Consider the following 15,735-nt stretch of genomic DNA (forward strand, 5'->3'; position numbering starts at 1 on the left):
GGACTCCTAATTATTTATGGACTATGCATCCTTATAAACACTTGTGGCCTGATCTATTGGACTCTCAGACATATTTGAGTCCAATTAAAATATATGAGCACCAGCCCCTATGGATGTTCTACTCTGAGCTAGGCTATATAACAAATATTCCAAGCCGAGGGAAACCTCCTGCCTGTTCCTGCCCTTGCTGTGACTGCATGCCCCCCTTGCCCCCAAAAGGACTCCAGATTGTGCTTCTCTGAGCTGTTCAGCCCTGCAGATCCTAACTGCGTTCCTGTTCCTGGGAGCCATTAAGCCGTCTAGAAGTCATATGCCTGTGTTGTCCTGAAACAACATCAAGCCTCTCTGGATGCCATGAGAGCCAAGCAGGAGCCCCACTATTCAGGATATGTCTTGGAGGTGCAAATGGGGGAAATCTAGGTGAACCATGGACTTGTGAATTCTGTCTTCTCACCTGGACAAAAGACTGCTATTGCCAGACAGCCAAAGCAGTTACGTACACAACACAACTCCAGCCACAGAGACCGTCCCCATTGTGTTCAGCTCGGGTGTCACCATAGGTTGCGATTTGGCCCACTATTATCCCATCAGATTTTGTTTAAATAAGTTAAGTTCATCAACACTCCTAATTTTTTTTCCAAACATGACTGACTCTCTGTGATGTCAGGGGCCACATGGAATAGTAATGGGTCATCTGATCGCTGTGTCATGTATCACCTGATATCATGGCCTGAGGATATGATTTGGGTTATAAAAAGTCATGTGCTTGACCACTCAGGTTTGTCTCTTACAGTAACCCCATTTTGCTGTCTGAGCCATCCCCAGTTATCTAATATGGTCCTATTATGGCTGAATTGGGCCCTTACTATATGCTGGTAATCTCTGGCTCCCCCTCCCCTTATTGTTTTCACTACTGGACCATTCCTTTTGCAGTCTTCAAGATAGATAAAGTATAAGCCCTGTATGTCTTTCCCTTATATGTTTCTCTGTGTAATTTTCCTCTCTATTTTTCTTAGGAACGGTGTGATTGGTGAGTGATTTTATTTTCTGTTATGTTTGAATAATTTTCTAATAAAATGAATTATAGTTTACCAAAATTCTCCTCATTATTTAATAGGGAAATTCTTGGGAGTTCACTTCCTGTATACACAGGTTTCTGACCCCACTTAAGTTGGCCATCTTTGCCCATCAGACTAATTCCCCAACCTCTTTTGAGGGCAATTTACAATTTTAGCTCTTTATCAGATTCATTTTGGAGTTTGGGCATTTGATTCAGCCTCCCCAATATGTCTAATATACCCTCCAACAAATCCAGTGACTAGATCTAGATTCATACTGCAAGGCTATGTTACCACAGCAATGTTTCCTCCTGTCACAAAGTATATAACATAAATGGTAACTTTACTGTTTAACAGGTATTCCTAGATTTCTCTCACTAGAAGTATACATGTCACTTTCATTAAGACCAGTTTCTAAAACAAGTCATTTCAAGTCCCATTCATGCACAGAGGTGTTTAAAAAATTAAAAAGATTAGACAGACAACCCGACCTAATACGTTGATGCCAGTTACCAATTCCTGTATAGCTAACAGCCAAAAGGGCTAATCTGGAATTGACATAAATCCAAAGCATTTATTCCCATTTTAAATGCAGAGCCCTTTCTTGTCTCTTTATTCACATCCTAACATATGTAATGTTTTGTTGGTTATATCCACCTAAGTAGTAGAGGCAATTAAGGGGTGACAACCTTATTTCAAAATAGAACTAGAAAGGGATCACAAATCAGTTCTGGGCAGCCCAATCCAGAGATAAGGGGCGGCTGGCCACGGCATAGCTGCCGCACCACTAGTAGACTTCCTGAGGACTTTGTCACGCTGGAGCGTGGGGAGGGGAGAGCGTAGCTTGCCGTGAGAAAGACAGTCACCATGACAACACCGCTGGTAGAGGCATGGAAGGGAGGAGGAGGCAGCCGGAGGGGAGGGCCAGTCCACCCCACCCCCCCATCGGCCAGTCCTGGCGCATCCACCGCGGCTCATGACAGTCAGGAATGGGGAGAGGCGGACCCAGAGAGACTGATAGCCATCCCCAACCTGCCCCCAAACAGAAAATGGAGCCAATGATGGGCAGACCATCACAGGCAAAGGAGAGACGTCCCACTAACACGGGGAGGGAACAGGAGTGACATGCGCACATGAGAAGCCTGGCTTGGTGGCAAGGTGGGGGTGGGGGTGACACAGGCCCGCACGGTACCACGGAGAAGCGGTCAATCCCCTCACACCCTCCTGCTGTCAGAGACTCTGCCAATGGCAAGAAGACAAGCAGGAAGTACCAAGTGCAGGAGTTCACTGTCATAGACAGTAGCTGGCATGTGTGTCTGGGAGTGAGCAGCCCAGCAGCAGACACCCCCTCCCCACCCAGAGACCCCCTGTGCTGCCCTGATGCCCTCTGCCATGTGCATGGAACACCTCCCCCAGAGAACGTGGCAGAGGGCAGACGAAGGGTGCAGGCGGCAGCACAGGGGAGCGGGGTCAGTAAATGCCCTCTGCCGGAGCCCACTGCCTGGTTCAAGTGCCAGAGATGCTCGCACACCGAGTGATTGAGAGCAAGGGGAGGGGGAGGCTGGGGGGGGGACAGTGGAACTTACCAACCATGGGTGACAGTCCTCACATGCAGAGCCTCCAGGAGCCCAGAACCTGTGGAGATCTGGAAACAAGAGCAGTTAGCCCCAAGGGAGAGACCTCTCTCTCCCCCTTGCAAGCCAAAGATACTGTCAAAGCAACCGCGAGGTGCAAAACCCCTCACCAACGTGCCTGCCTTTCCCTCACTCAAAGTCTGTATGGCCAGGAGCTCACCAGCAGAACTTCCCACCATGAGCTCCTCTCCCTAACAACTGAGTTGTGCGAGGCCCCAGTGGAAGTATTTCTAGGAGGGGGGAGACCGTGATTGAGTGCTGGGGAGGGGGCTCATCAGCCCGAGGCGCGAGGGGATTGGCGAGGCAATCACGCCACTCCCTAAGGGGTTTGTGAGCTTCCGCAGCGGCGGAGGCAACCTTTGTTTTTGGTTTCAACGAGTGCCTATGGGGTACGCCGCTGTTTTTTCAGCCGTAAAGTTGCGCCTCTCAGGGGGGGCGTGTCATGGGCCAAACTGCTCAGGAAGCCGCCTAAGCCTGGCTGCGCCCCCAACTCCACCCCCTTCTCCACCTGAACGCCGCACTCCAGCTCACTTCTGCCCATGCTCGGGCACAGCCCTCAGGCACCGCTGTCCTCAGGCGGAGCAGCGCTCGGGCAGCCCGCCGCCCACGTTACTCCCTCCCGCTTTGGTAGTGCTGGTCGTATGTCGGCGCAAACCCTTCCTGTGCCCACTTAGAGGCTTGTCTGCTCCCAAAAGTCTTTCCACCCCCCCCCCCTTTCTGGATTGTGCTGTAAAAGACACATATTATTTTGAGAACACATAAGCCCTAAACTTTAGAAATAAGAAAAATGCATTCTATCTGAAGCAGTGTCCTAAATGAAGATTGCATCATAGATCTACATATACTGGCCTAGTTAGTTTGTTGTTTTTAGATTGCCAGGAGGTCATTTGCCCAGGAAAAAATTTATCCTAGGTCATAGAACATGGACTCTGGGTTGGTTTACAGCAAGATTCTACAGGTGAAATGAATTTGTTCCCAAAACACTCCCGCAAGTCTCCCTTTGCAAATCTTTATGTTCAGTATTCTCCAGTTATTCTCTGATTGCTTGTGTGTCCTGCAGATATTCTATCTGAAAACTGCACTTGCCGCCCAGTAGCATTTGATTTCAACATTTGATATTTTGCATTTACTAATTTGGTGGTGTTACAGTTGCATTTACAATTTGTCAATACTACTGGGTATGCCATACTTTTCAGACTTTCTACTCTCAGAAAACACTTTCTACATTAACACTGGCCAAGGAGCCCACGAGTCTGTAATAGAAACATTATGTGTTGCAGAGGAATCTGGAATTCATCATTTAGAGTGCACATGATTCATACACAGCATTGTTGCCCTCACCACGACCCATTATGAACACACAGTGTATCCTGGAATATGTCCAACATTCCCATGTGGCTACACATTGCATCTTTCAGCTGTCCTTTTTCACTGAGTAACCCCTGATAAGTTTCCATGAAGACAATTTTAAAACCACTGGTATAGAAAGTATGATGGCTGGCATGCAACAGTAACAGTATGTGTTATATGACAAGTAACAGAATTTTTAACTTGTACTATTCCTTGCAATGACATTTTGTAGCTGTATTTTGGATTTGACAGTTTATAGCAGTGCTCCCAATCTTGGTGAGCCTTTGGACACTTTTGGAGTTCTGAAAACAGGGCTAAGGTTGCCAGTTCCTGGTTGGAAAATTTCTAGAGATTTGGGGGTGGAGGCTTGGGGAGGGCAGGGACCTCAGTGGGATATTAATGTAGGGTTGCCTATCCCCAGTTGAGGACAGGGGATCCCCTGGTTTGGAGACCCTCCCCCTGCTTCAGGGTTATAAGAAAGGAGGGGGGTTGGATGTCTGCTGGGTACTCCATTATACCCTATGGAGACTGCTATCCATAGGGAATAATGGAGAATTGAGTCATGGGTATCTGGGATGAGGGGGCTGTTTTTTGAGGTAGAGGAATGAAATTTTCAGCATAGCATCTGGTATTTCTCCTAACCACCACCACCCAAGTTTCAAACAATTGGATCAGTTGATCCCATTCTATGAGGCCCAAAAGGAGGTGCCCCCATCCGCCATTATTTTTTAATGAAGAGAAGGCATTTAAAAGGATTCTGGACCCTTTAAACTTGATGGTCAGAACTCCCTTTGGAGTTCAATCGTGCTTGTCACAACCTTGCTCCTGCTCCATCCCCAAAGTCCCTAGATATTTCTGAAGTCAGACCTGACAGCCCTAGTATAATGCCATAGACTCCACCCTTCAAAATGACTGTTTTCTCTGGGGAAGGGGGTGATTCCTGTAGCCTGGACATCAGTTGTAATTCTGAGGGATCACCAGGCCCACCTAGAGGTTGGCAACCCCCAACAAATCAGCTGCTATGGGGTTCTAGAACCATTCACAAAATGTTCGGCGAATACAAGATGGAGCAGGCAGCTGTTCTTGAATGGATGCCCTGTATGCACTGTGCACAAATGCCTCCTGGGTTCTTCTAAAGTACCTCCTAGCAGTGTTCCCTCTAAACTGAGTTAGCATGAGCTAGCTCACAGATTTTTACTCTGCAGCTCAAATATTTTTGTCTTAGCTCAGGAAGGATGACCCCAGAACACACTATTTTATGCAGTAGCTCACAAAGTAGAATTTTCATTCACAAGACTGCAACTTAGAGGGAACATTGCCTCCTAGTTCTGAAGTGGAGGAAAGCTAGAACTGCTCTGTTGAAGAGATTCTTTAGGAAGAACACCTGGAAGCCTCCTCAGCAGGTACTATAGTATCCAGGCTACCACAATACCCTGGTTTGCAGGGTATTATTTATTTAAATATTTATACCTCACTTTTCTCTTCAATGAGACCAGAGAAGCTTATGGCATCATTCTTCCCTTCTACATTTTATCCTCATAACAACCCTATAAGGTAGAGGTTAGGCTGGGAGGGTGTGACTGGCCCAAGATTACTCAGTGAGCTTCATGGCAGAGCAGGGATTCAAACTTAGATCTTAGTTTGACATTCTAATGATTAACATCAGGCTGATATGATGAAGCCTGTTGAATTAAAAACCATCAATAGATGACAATAAGTCTAATGATATTGACATATTCATAGTGTGAATTAAAACTGTGGTTTGAAAATGTCTAATTTCAGCATGTGAATTGTCAGCCCTTGACAAATTCCAGCTATTCATTTCTTCAGACCATTTCCGCAGAAGTGAAATTCCCACATTGATGTTTTAAAACTGCTTTTAAAAATTATATCAAATTTTCCCACAGTAGATTTTTCCTCACCTGTGCAAATCCAAAGTTTTCTTCTTCTTACCCTGCAATTTTTGAAACCCTCAGTTTTAGCAAGTTCTGAAAGTGCAGATTAAGAAGGAGAAAATTTCAAGTTTGCACTTGGTGAGGAAAAATCTATGACAGAAAATTTCACATAACACACAGTTTTAAAAACATCAATGTGGAGAATTTCACTACTGCAGAAATGGTCTCAAGCTGATTCTAGCCTACATGGCTTCCAGAGTTTCTTTTGCAATTGGGATCCAAGCCTTCCTTTTACATAAAAATCATCCAGCTTTGTATTTATGTTTATTCAGATTTGTGTACCTTCTTCTACCTAATCAATACTGATTCAAAGCAAAAATTTAAAATCATTTTAAAACAATTACAATTTAACATTTCATTTTAAAATCAGTTGCTTTAAGAATTTTTTTAAGTATCAGCATCAAAATTATTGCTCATTTAAAAAGTAAACGGAAACTTAACTATACATTGACAGGACCTGAGGATTCTTACTGGGAAAGAATTCCACAAACCAGGCTGCACCACTGGAAGAGACCTGTTTCAGAGCACCATACCTTAAGAGATAGCAGCAGCAACCAAAGCCTTATCTCTGCTGTTGATCCCAGTTCATAGGAAATAAGTACACACAGGACAAGGTGCTTGCTAGGGTATCCTAGATAAGTCATTTAAGGTTTGAAAAGGTAAAATCCACTCCCTTGAATTTTGCCCAGAAATAACGTGGCAAACAGTGCAACACATGAAGAATTAAGTGTCACACACTTTAGCCATTTTCAAATAGGTTATTTGCCCTGGTAAGCCCCAGAGAAGAGCAAAACTTCCACTTTCTGGAACAGTTGAAAAATTTCATACTTCTTAATGGGCAGCCCCAGAAACAGGCATTACAGTAGGCAAGTCGAGAGGTTACCACTGGATGCATCACAGAGGCCAGATTCTCAGTACTGGCGCAATGACATTACTTCCAGGTGACATCATCATGCAGAAGACATCAAGGGAGGATCCCCCCACCAGCCCAATAGGTACCATAGAGTTTCCCCCTCCCAAATGGCTAGAATGGCCGCGAATGACGTTGCTGGTGCCATGATGTCACTTCCAGGTGATGTCATTGCATCATGCGCATGCTTTGTACGTGTGTGAAAGTCCCCGGCCGGGGAAGGCTGGGGACTTGGCAACCCTAGGGGTGTGGTCTAATATGCAAATTAGTTCCAGCTGGGCTTTTTCTACAAAAGTAGCCCTGCTGAGAGGTGATATGATCACCATCTTCAAGTATATGAAGGTCTGTCATATAGAAGATGGTGCAGAATTGTTGTATGTTGCCCCAGAAGGTCAGACCAGAACCAACAGGTTGAAATTAAATCAAAGGAGTTTCCAGCTAAATATTAGGAAGACCTTCCTGACAGTTAGAGCAGCTCCTCAGTTGAACAGGCTTCCTCAGGAGATGGTGGACTCTCCTTCCTTAGAGGTTTTTAAACAGGCTAGATGGCCATCTCACAGCAATGCTGATTCTGTGAATTAGGCAAATCATGAGAAGGAGGGCAGGAAGGGTTGCATCAGTGCTTAGTTGGGTTTTTTTGTAGGAAAAGGCCTTCAGAAACTCATTTGCATATTAGACCACACCCCCTGACACTAAGCCAGCTGGAACTGCATTCCTGCTTAAAGAAGAAAAAAAGCCCTGGTTCTTAGTTCTCATGGCCCTTTCTTACATACCCAGGGAAACTAGGTGATTGCCAGTTTGGTGTAAGGAGAGCCAATTTGGTGTAATGGTTAAGTGCATGGACTCTTATCTGGGAGGAGTGGGTTTGATTCCCCCACTCCTCCACTTGCACCTGCTGGAATGGCCTTGGATTAGCCATAGCTCTGCAAGAGGTTGTCCTTGAAAGGGCAGCTGCTGTGAGAGCCCTTTCAGGCCCACCCATCTCACAGTGTATCTGTTGTGGGGAAAGAAGATAAAAGAGATTGTAAGCTGCTCTGAGTCTCTGATTCAGGGAGATGGGCGGGATATACATCTGCAATTCTTCTTATTATTCTTCTTACACTCACAGGGAAATGCTGATTGCGACTTTAGGGTCAGGCAGCAATATTTCTCCAATATTTCTTGAATATATTGATTTTAATTGTTTTGCCATCTTCTGAGCATAGAACAGGGAGGCCAGGGATGTGTGAAGGGGGAAGGCATTTGTGAATTTCCTGCATTGTGCAGGAGAGTGGACTAGATGATTTTGGAGGTCCCTTCCAATTCTGTGATTCTATATAGAAAGTAAGAGGGGATGGGTTAAAATAGAGAGACACTGAGAAAAGCAGAAGAAGAAAAGAGGAATGGCTACTCCCACAAGTTTCTCACAGGTCCCCACTTGTAAGTAAAGAATAACGAGGCAAGAAATACAGTCAGCAATGATTTTGTTCAGAAACCATAGAAAGCCTCTGCAAACTAACTTAGTTCTGCAACAATACTATTAGTTTATTTATCTGATTTGTAGACCTTATCATTTCAAGGCTCTGGGGGTAGTTAGCAATGGAAAAAATAAAACCAGATAAAAATGAATAGGCAAAAGGCATACAAATAGTTAAACAAAACCCACAGAACACTATCTCTGGCCAGCCACCATAAACAAATAGAAAAGTCCCCTGGGATTTCCATAAGACATTCAAAATTTGCCTTTGGCAGGTCTTCAGGGTAGCAAGATAGCTCTCCAGATTTGGTTGGCCCTCAGCATCTTGAGTAATGCTTTTAAAAGGTACATAAATAGCTGTACTAGATATAATGTGAATGCACTTTCCAGATAAATTTCAGACAACATGTTTCCTGAATGCTATTACAGCCCTCATTTGAAATATATGTTTAAGAAGGCACTTTGTGCCACTTTTAGAGATGGTGGATCATAGGGGTGAAGGTAATCTCTTGGTTATAATGGGCCAGATCCCCAATAGGTAATCTCTTTCATTATTACCCTGTAAGACTTCAAATATACAGCCCAGTATTTGAGTGCATTGAAAGACTTATTTCATTATTTATAGTCAAGCTTGGAACAAGGTGGATTTGAAAGTCAGAGTAATTTGCGCTAAAATCGTTGACTAGATTCATGGTATAGCCAGCACAAAGGTATAGGGAAACATGATTTTGACTGAGTTTGGGAATTCAGAAATATTTTCCATGTTTTACAAGATTAGTCATTGCCTTTTCGCGTCTTCCCTGCCCACCAACCACCCCTAGAACATGCTCCAGTCATATCTGGTTGCTCAGATGGGGGAAAGAAAGCAAATTCTCTTTAGGGAATATAGCAGCTATAATCTGCAGTAGCAAAATGGTTTCATGCATGCCGTTCCTAAACTATAAAGAGAAGTGAGACACAGAGAAGGAAATAGTGTGTGTACTGTAGCCAAAGGCACCTGGCGAGCCTCATCCTCTGACCCTCATTTCCAATGCTTCTGTTCACATTGGACTTCTGATTTTTGTTGGATTTATTTTTAAGGATTTACTTTTTAAAAAAGCCCAAACAACTGTCTTAAAATGGAATGTTTTCCTATTAAATTTGAAATAGCCATTGCTATAACTGTACAACTTTGCAATATATTTCCCCGTTTGTCTCGAGAACTCAAACACATTAAAAGGATGACTCAGGTAGTAATGTACTGTGCTAAAGATACATTCAGTTTCACGGCTTCTAAGTCAAATTGTGGTACCGGCCACAATGCTTAGTACAGCAAGACATTGAGCTCAAAACAGTACAGTCTAACTCAAGTAAATTAGTGTGAAAGTCTAAAAGCCAGACATTAATGTGCATAATGCTCCACAATCCTATTATATGCACATTATTTTTAGAAAACCTTAAAAATTGGTTGGCCCTCAGCATCACAAGTAATGCTTTAAAAAGGTACATAAATAGCTGTGCTAGAATGTGAATGCACTTTCCAGATAAATTCCTATTTCTATTTTAAAAAAACAAACAAAAAACAGTCAGCGAATTACTTTTCCTATTGGGTTATATAGGGAGAACAGATACAATGATCAACGAAATTTCATTTGAAACACTGTAATTTACAAAAGGACATCTGACAATCAAACACAAAAAAGACAGCATATGCTTGAAAGTGTTGCTTTAGTGCCTCTGAGTTAACTTTCACAACAATTTCTAACTACACATCTGAAAGAATCTAGTGTACTAAGCAATGCAATAATATTCCTAGGTGTTTTTACCTGTTTCTGTAGATTTCTTCCAATCTTCTTAAAATGGATTGTATAAAGCACAATCAGATCCCCAAAGTTAAATAAAAATGTTAGAAATTTTCCATTAAAAAAAGAGGCTGATGTATAAGTGAAGAAATAGGTCACAGACAAACTTGGTTCAGCATCTATAAATCTACATGTATTCTTTATGTTCTCTGCATTAACAACACACAAATGAAACAAGAATTCTTATGTCTGCCATCATGTGATCAGAACTTAGAAGCTAGCACTTGCTATTAGCTGTATTCAGTGCATTAATAAAGCTCCTTTTAATCCTCTCTCAGTTGTTACAAAGGCGCAAAGACGGAACACAGCAAATGAGCCGTTGCTGATTCTGTAGGCGGGGGTGGGGTGGGGGGAGCCAGTTATGTTTGATCTCTAATATTGAAGTAAAAGTGTGTTGGAGACGGAACTTTAATTCCTTTAGGGTATCCATAAGAATCTGAAGCTCACTTCTGAAACTATTTACAAAAAAAGAAACAGAAAAGGGGCTGAACAGAAAAATAATAAACATTTAGTAAGAATGTTTGCTTTTCAGGTATGAACTCTCTGTATTTAGGTTTTAAGATCCCCCCACCAAAAAAAGTAAATTGCCTGACAATATTATTCTAGCTATGCATAGTCCTTCTGCAACCCTGAAATCCTGGATTTCAGTTGACAGAATGAGAAACTGAAGTGAAACAGGTAAAGGGATAGCTAACTTAGCTTATTTAGTTTCATCTTACACAATTGGGCTCAGGCCCCTTTCCTTTATAGGCCATGTGCAAGTCAAGAGAGGAAGAAAGTTCACACACACACACACAAACTTTCTTTTCCTCTTCACAATACATTTATTTTTAAATGCTATTTAATTTATCATGCATATATGCTTATACTGGGCAAGGGAAGTGCAGAGGCTGTTGCATGTAGATATATTTCAAATGCCACCTGCCACTGTCTCTCAGATTTCTGATTGTGGTAATAGGATGGTGGTGGCTGGTGAGGAGGCGCTGTTATCACACTGTATCACAGAGGTCATGGTGATAGCAACTCTGATGTGAGGGTGAGACAACAACCCAGGTGGGGGGGAGGGGAAGGCAGCAAACCCACGTTTATGCTTGATTGTTGCTTCAGAGTTCTCATGTTAATCAGTAGGTAATCCCTGCCTTTCCAGATCTGAGAATGAGAAGAGAAGAGAGTGTGGCTCAGAGACAAAGTATCTACTTTGCACACAGAAGGTCCCAGATTCAATCCCTGGTATCTTCAGTGAAAACTATCAGGCAGCAACCTTTGGAGACCCTACTTCAGTTGTCCCTGCCAACTGAAACTAGACAGATGATAACCTAAGAAAGGACCTTCTTAGTCACAGCACCAAAACTCTGGAACTCTTTCCCCAGGGAGATGTGTCTGTCTTCCTCTATCAGTGTCACCAGCAGGTGAAGACCTCTTTGTTTCATCTGGCATACCCCCAATAATGGCTACTGTGTTTTTAATTGTTTAAATATTTTGATATTTTTTTACATTCACTGCCTTGTAGACCCTGATGAAATGGAAAGACCTCATAAAAATGTTAGAATCCCTGAAAAGTCAGAAAAGAGACAATATAACAGGGTTGCACTTAACTGTAACAGTTTTTCACCAAGTGTCATCTGTGCTGGCCAGTTATGGAGATTTGCTAGCTTCTAGAAGGTTTGGCATTGTTTGGGAGCACTCCCACTCCCTTTTCTTAAGCCATAGCCAGGACTTTTCCTGCCTAAATGATCATGTGACTTGGGTAGGGAAGGTGCTCCTCCCTCAGTTCTCCCTTCACCACATGGAGGAGGAAGTATCAGTTGAGCAACCATACAGCCCATAGCTTAGAAAGGAGGCGGGGATGTGTGCTTGCACAGAAGACACCATATGAACATTTACAGGTAAGTGCTATCTTGTTTTCATTGTCATGTCTTCTGTGCAGTCCCACATGGGAGAGAAACAAGCTCACTTACCATGGAGATGGGTATGGGCTAGTCATTGAAAAAGTGATTATAACACTCTTCTTCTGATATTGGCTTCATTTATGGAATTACATCAATTGAATAGTGCCTCATCAATGTGGAAAGCGATGACCAAGCTGCTGCTCTATGAAGGTCTCATAGATCAGTTTTAGGACAGAAAGCTGTGGTGGAAGCTGGGCCCTGGTGGAATGAGCTTTCAGTGGTAGGGGGCAGGCTACTGTGCCTTGTCATAGACTGGTAGACACCACTCACCTGTACAGAGTTTGGGGTGAAATCGCCTCCCTTTTCTTTTGAACCCTAAAGCATATGAAAAGGTATTATCCTCTCTAAAAGTCATTGTACAATATGAATAAAACAATAATGGCCTTCTGGTACTAATGTGTGTAAAGTTCTTTCAGCCGCAGTCTGGGAATCAGAGAAGAACACAGGCAAGTTTATATCTTGTACTATGTGGAATTTTGAAGTTATCTTGGGAAGAAACTCTATACTAGGACACAATACCACTTTGTTGTGGTGGATCCTGGTAAGGGGGAGTGGTCACATTGCACAGCCTGCAGCTCTCCTGCCCTTCAAACCAATGTGATAGCTAAAAATGCTATCTTAAATGCTTTCTTAAATAACAAAAGCAACAAATCACAAGATGCTAAGGGTTCAAACTGTTTATACATAAGCTGTGATAGAACTAAAGATAAACTCCATTGAGGTACAGGAGATTTTATAGGGGAGTATAATTATTAAGACCTTTCAAAAATTTCTTTGAATATGAGTCTGAAAAAACATTGCAGGAATCTAATCCTATATGAAATGGCAAAATTGCAGCCAGATGAACTTTTATTGAAAATGTTGATAAACCTGCATCTTTAAGTGATAGTAGATACTCAAAAACATCAGGTAATGTCCTCTTGTCTGGTCTAAGTCCTTGTTGAAGGGCCAAGTGCATAAAATAGCAGCACTCAGATCGATACAGTTTCTGTGCAGTGGGTTTCTTCTCTTGTTTCTGTGTAGTGGGTTTCTTGTCTTGTACTGGCACATTGGCCACCCTGTCCAACCACTAAAATACTATCAAATTAACCATGCAGTCAGATGGAGGGAGCTCACATTGTGATGGAGGAGGTGACTGTTTATGAGTAAGTCCTCCTCTGGTGGAAGAATCTTGAATGCCCCTTCTGCTAGTTCCCAAAGTATCATGAATCCAGTGGCGTAAGGAGGGGGGGCGGGGAGGGCGGGTCGCCCCAGGTCTGGGCGGTCTGGGGGGCCCCTTGGCAATGCCAAGGGGCCCCTCAGAAGCCGGCTGCACTCGCCGCCTTCCCCGCCAGCGCGCGGGGCCCGGCGGCGGTGGCGGAGGCCGGAGAAGCGGCGGAGAGGCCGGCGCTGGTCGCTGGAGGGCCTCCAGCGACCAGTGCCGGCCTCTCCGACGCTTCCCCGGCTCCGCGACCGCCGCAGGGCACCGCGCGCGGGCCTCCAGTGCAGGCGGAGGCCGGGAAGGGCGTCGGAGAAGCCGGCGCTGGTCGCTGGAGGCGCTCCAGCGGCCTCGCCGCCTCCCATCGGCTTTGAAACCAGCGAGTTAACATTGCAGCCGGGGAGAAGAGGGTGTGGCGCAGGGGCCGCCCCACTTTTTGCAGAGCTACCTGGCTACGGCGCCCTTGAGTTTCTGGAAAGCGGCGATCTGAGGGATACGGAAGGGGAGAGCGATTGCTGGCAGGGAGGGGGAGGCGAACCCACGGTGTTTGCTGCATTTGAAACGCAGGCAGCCCTTGATTGGGGCGGCTTTGATTGCGAGCGGACTGTGTGGGCGTCAAGTTCCATTCACTAGCGGCATCTGAGACCTGCACAGGATGGCGTTCAGCGTCAGCCTGCCAGCCTTTCCCCCAAGCCCCCTTTCGGAACACGCTTCCCACCCACGCTGAGCGCTCTCCGCTAGCTTTTATCTGTCATCAAAGAGAGGCGCTGTGATTTGTCTAATCCTGGAGGGTGTAAATAGCATTTCCCCTTGCACCCTGGGAAGAAGGTTGGCGGCGTGGAAGTGATTGCCTTCCCTGACGCCCTTAGCAAGGGACCCGCTGAATAGACGTGGCCTGTGATGGCATGAGGAGGAGGAGGGAGATGCCTTCTTCGCAGGAAAGCATTGCCTCGCTCTTCAGCGCCCAAAGGGAGCCTCGGCGATGGAATCGGCCTCCGCCATAGATTCTTCTCCCCACCCCGTGCCGCCGTGGGTCTTGAAAGCTGGCACAGGAGTGTTCTGGGAGGAAGACTCCCGGCGTGACCCTTCTAGAAGCGCAAGCGCGTGCCAGAAAAAGTTTTCTTGCTACAAAAAAAGAGGCATGTAACGTCTGTGAGGAGGCTCATCGAAGCCTTGCGTGTGTCTGTTTGCTTGTGACGTCACTTCCTGTTTCCGGCGGCGTGCACACACGTAGGGGGGCCCACATAAATCTTGGGCCCCGGGCCCCGAAAGCCCTAGCTACGCCCCTGCATGAATCATACCCTTTTGGCCATTGTTGATACAAAACTTCGCTGTCATGTTGTCCATGGCCAATAGCAGACATTCCTTTCTAGCATGGCTAAAAAAGAGGCAATAGCATACCTGATCATTCTGAGCTCCAATAGATGAATGTGTAGTCTAGTCACATTGTCCAAATATTGTCCTGTTACAGGAAAACAACCAGTGTGCTCCCCAACCCCTGGAGCTGAATGTGCCTATCTTTCCCATTGAATGGTGACAAATTTCAACATCAGGAAACTTAAGGTATTGAGGCAGGGTTGGGGATTGGCATTGGGTCAGTGGACTTCGGCTCTAAGGAGGTACCACAAATATCTCCGGTTGAAGAGGAGCTAGAAGCAAGGCATCCTCACCATAGCAGCAAAGAAAGAACTGAGGGAGGAACACCCTTCCTAACCCTGTCACATAACCAGTTAGGCAAGAAAAGACCTGACCATGGCTTGTGTTGAGGGACAGAGAGCACTCCTAAACAATGCCGAACCTTCTAGAAGCTAGATCCAGTTGGGTATCTGAAACTCATACCTAGAATAAAACATTGTTGGTCTTAAAAGTGCCACTGGACTCTGACTTCTAGAAGCTAGCAAATCTAATCTCTACAGTTGCCCTGACATGATGATAAACGTCCTTGATAGACCAATGGTCTGACTCAGTATAAGGCAACATCTGCTGTTAATGTCAATATGGAAAAGAGTACAATCTGAGAGAGGTCACTATAATGGATAACACAACAAAAAATGCAAGCTAGTGACCAATTTACTAAGAAGTATATAGAAATCAGTCCAAATGTCCAAAACATGTATATTCAAAGTCCCAAGTAGAGTGGTGACAAGCCAATCGATTAAGTACTTGTTTCTTTCCAGTCTTCATCAGACGTGGGACCACTAACAAAAGAAAATATTATACAATAATATCAGAAGGACACCACCAGCCCTCTTCCAGTGAAAAAATATTTCATACTTACATATTGATTCAATTAGATGGATTTTTTACACAATTTTCAAAAAAGAGGGACGCGGAGCGTCTCCAGCATCAATTTCACTTTGGCTACAGCTCATTATGTGGCTTCT

The 15,735-nt window shown here is 44.5% G+C and overlaps 1 protein-coding gene across 1 annotated transcript in view; it reads right to left on the reverse strand.

Annotated features, from left to right (window-relative positions):
• The window catches only part of OCA2 (OCA2 melanosomal transmembrane protein), a 289,009-nt gene extending 273,274 nt beyond the window's left edge, over nt 1–15,735 (reverse strand). The window contains exon 1 of the mRNA XM_060233870.1: nt 15,630–15,735. The gene's annotated coding sequence lies outside the window, so the exon portion shown is untranslated. The remainder of the gene's footprint in view (nt 1–15,629) is intronic.

Source organism: Heteronotia binoei, chromosome 3 (genome assembly GCF_032191835.1).
Source record: "Heteronotia binoei isolate CCM8104 ecotype False Entrance Well chromosome 3, APGP_CSIRO_Hbin_v1, whole genome shotgun sequence".
In the NCBI taxonomy this organism is placed as follows: Eukaryota; Metazoa; Chordata; class Lepidosauria; order Squamata; family Gekkonidae; genus Heteronotia; species Heteronotia binoei.